Source organism: Chelonia mydas, chromosome 2 (genome assembly GCF_015237465.2).
Source record: "Chelonia mydas isolate rCheMyd1 chromosome 2, rCheMyd1.pri.v2, whole genome shotgun sequence".
Lineage (NCBI taxonomy): Eukaryota > Metazoa > Chordata > Testudines > Cheloniidae > Chelonia > Chelonia mydas.
In genome coordinates this window covers 181,178,064-181,181,961 of record NC_057850.1, presented here as the reverse complement: position 1 = coordinate 181,181,961, position 3,898 = coordinate 181,178,064, and positions in this window count along the sequence as shown.

The window sequence follows — 3,898 nt, the reverse complement described above, 5'->3', positions numbered from 1 at the left end:
CTACTGCAGTGAGGACAGTCTAATACCAGTTTAATCAAGAAACACACTTGTAATGGCCTCACTGGAGAAATGAACTGATGGACTCAGCCGATCCAGCAAGGATTGCCTCAGCAATTCACTTCAGGATTTTGCTGATTTAAGGCCCAAAAGCATATGCTTAACTCTACTGAGTGGGGAGTTGTCAGTTTCAGGCATTAACGTTCAGCAGGTGTGGGAGTGCTGCTCCGGGCTCCTCGCTAGGATGAGACCCGTGCCCCCCAAGCTATTAAAGGAGGTTATTAGGCACTCACAGGTGAGTGAGTAGCCACTGATGGGGGGGATTGCAGATCGGCGCAGCGGGGTGGGTGCTGATCACCGAACGCGTGGTGGGAAGTCAGCTGGGCTTATTAACTCTTCCTCTGCCTAACGTGGGTAAGGGGCGCAAACCGCTCCAGAGCAGCGTCCCGCAGAAAGGAGCAGCGGCAGTACGGGGGGGGGAAACGGATCGGCTCCGCAGCACTGACCTAGCCCCCTGCCCTGGTGGTTTCCCCTCGGCTGTGTGACCTCGGGCAAGCACTTAGGGCTGGAGGCTGCTCCCTGCCTCCCCCCGCAGGGCAGTTCCCCTGCGAAGGGCTTCCCCGGCACCTGGGGTGGTGGGAGGCGCTCGCCTGCTGCTTTAGCCCCCGAGAGCCCGCGGGAGGAGCTCCCTGGGGGGGCTAAGGCTGAGTCCACCACCCCAGCAGTCATGGGGCGCCGAGAAGCGGCTCCATCAGGCTGACAAAGCGCCCCCAGCCGTGCGCTGCATTAACACCGCCCCCAGCTCTGCCCCAGCGAGCGGTGGCTGCTAATGGCACTCCACGAACCACTCTCTTGCTCCGGTGTCTTTAAATGGTGCCCGGCCACGCGGCTGACGCCCCCTCGGCTCTCCCCTCCCTCGCTCCAGCCCGACCCCCAGCTATAAAAGGCCCGGCTGCAGCCCAGCTCCGGGACTGGTTTCCCTGTGGAGCAGCCGCCGCCTACGGAGCAGCCCCCGGGGACAGGTGAGTGAGGCAGCGCCGGCCACTGGCTCAGCTGGCCCTTGGGGCACAAAACTGGAGCGCAGCGGGGGGAGGGGGGCGGCAGCTCCGGTTTCAATGGGGATTTGCTGGGACAGGCGAGCAAGTGCAAAGGCTGGTCCCGGGGGGTCAGAAGCGGGTGTAAGAGTGAAGGCAGAGCTGGGGGAGAAGAGTAAGGTGAGCTGGGCTCGAGTCCCGACTCTGCCAGGGACTTGGGCAAGACCCCAACTGCCCTCTGCCTCAGTTTCCCCACACGTAAAGTGGGACTGAGCCCTGCCTTCTGCTGGGGGTGGAGCTTAACGTTTGTAAAACGCTTTAAAGACTCGACCCCGCACCCGCTGACAGCGGCAGGAGAGGAGTGCTGCCCCTGGCTTCACGTGGCTGCGGGGTCGGTTCAGATTCACTTTACTGTGACCGCATGAGACGGTGTAAAGTAAACGCACTCCCGGTCACTGCTCCCCATTCAAGCTCTACCCTCTGAACGCGCTTTCCAGGCAGCTGCTGCCAGGCCCCCGTGGCGAGCGTGTGCAGGGCACCCAGAAGCAGCAGCCGGTCCCATAGGGTCACTGGCTTTCTCCCCCTCTGGAGAAGGAAGGAAATGTGTCAAGGAAACCACATCCGCGATCTCCCAGCTCCGCCAGCGTCCAGGGTGTAACACAATCCTCCAGCGCGGCAGCTGATGTTTGAGCTTGTAGTTCACTGGAACGATTTCCTCCAAACTCATGTCCTTGTGCTCCAGGAGACTTCGGCATCTCGCGGAGCGGAGCGATGGGGTCTGTTACAGCTGGCATGCCGACATACCTAATGAAATGCTCAGGGGTGACATGATTTCTCTCCTCAGTAACTAATAATCCTGGTTGGACTGAAAGATGGACAGCTCACTCGGTTTATTTTAGGAGGAGGATGAGCTTGGGGCGAAGGCATGGGTGGGACTAGAGAGCTCTGGGTTCATTTCTTCTAGTCTTACCACAGACTCACTGGGGCACGTAGGCAAGCACTTGGTGCTGGATCCCACAAGGTGCTAAGCATGACCTTGCTGAAGGAGCGTACTTCCCCCGATCACTGGGAGCTGAGCGTGCTCTGCACCTTGCAGGATCAAGTCAGTAGTCTTTCTGTGCTTCAGTATTTCCATCTGTAAAATGGGGTTAATTTATCCCTGGGAGGAAGGGAAGTAATAATAACTAGTATTCTGAGGTGCTATCACTTGGTTATGGGGGTCATAGAAGTAACTACAGAGAAGTGTGTAGAAGAAATGCACTTCATTAAAATGGTGTCCGGATTAGGATTTCTTTTAAGAGTAAGTTTAATAAACAGCAGGCCTGTCAAGAGATGTGCATTAGCCAGTCAGGCTGCTAGAATCAGGACACTAATTCTATAGAAATATGCCAGAAAACTTGCATTACTCAGACAAGTATAAACGCCTTTGCTTTTTAAATATTTTTTCATTATATGGCAATAATGACCTAAATTCAGGGACTTTGCTGGGAATTAATCACTGTGAGGAGGCTGGTAAAGATGTACAAGCCAGACTGTTGTTAGTCCCCAAGAAATGTCCTGCCTTGATATTTATTGCTTTAGTAATGTCATGGGACGAGAGAGAGACTCCTTGTAATGTGACATTTGGGAATCCAGATTCTGGTTTCGCTACTACTCCACAGATATACCCATGTAAGTAAGTGACAGCAGAATTTGCCTGACAAAGTCTAATGCTCAGGAAGAGTTAGGATATTTCTAAACACATTTGCTCTACTAGTTTTGGAGGCATTTGGCTGGATGAGAAGTATCCAGGAAATCTGTTGATTACAGTGAGAAGAAGGCAGCTAAAAATTAAAGGTTGTTTAAAATGACACATTAAAACACTCCCTCTCTAAACTGTTATATGCTTGTTTCCCACTCAGTCTTAACTGGCAATGTAAAAGTAAAACAGCTATATTTAGAGGACAAGAGCCTTTGACTGTACAACTAGATTGCTAAACAAAGTGAATAGAAATGCCCAAGTGCTTCAGACAATGAGCATTAGTTTACTACACTGCATATTCTGCTTTGCACTTTGATAGCACCTTGAATTTGAAATCTTAGGGTCCAATTGTATACTTATTGGACTTAACAGAAATACTCTTACGGACTTTAATGGATGTGGGATCAAGTCCTTGGTGTTAACCTAAACTTTACTACACCCCTATAAAGTAGATATTCTCCTTGCTTCACAGGCAGGAGAACTGAGGTATGGAAAGATTAAGTCCCAGATCTTCAAAGATACAGAGGCACTTAACTCCCATTGAAATCAATGGGAGTTAGGTTTCTAAGTACCTTTTGAGGATCTGGGCCTAAGTGACTTGCCCAAGATCTCAGAATGCGTGAATGTCAGCGCTTGGAACAGAGCCCAGAATTTCTTATGGTCTAGATCCTAATGTCTAGACTTTTTTCCCTCCTATTACTGCCCAGCTTTTGACCCTTAATGTCTGTAGAACTCATCCTACAGTCCTCAGGTAAGATTCCCAACAGTGTCCTGGAGAATTTTACTTGACTAAGAACTGCAGGATCAATCCTTGGAAACTGTTTCATTTAACAAACCACAAGTTGGCACCTGGAAAGCTTTATCTCCTAAACAGAAGAATTAGTTGATAAACCAAATTTTAGTTAAAAATCTAAAAATGTCCTTTATAAATGCTACAAGATCAGAAGATAAAAACAGTGATATTTTGCACAGCAACATTCAGATACACATGGATGCATGAACTTAGCATTAGAGATCTAGAATGTGTTCTCATCATGTATGGGAATTTAATCCTATTTAGGACAATAAAAATACCCTGATACTTAACATTTAATATTAGCATTTTTGTGCAAAGGAATGGTGGAAA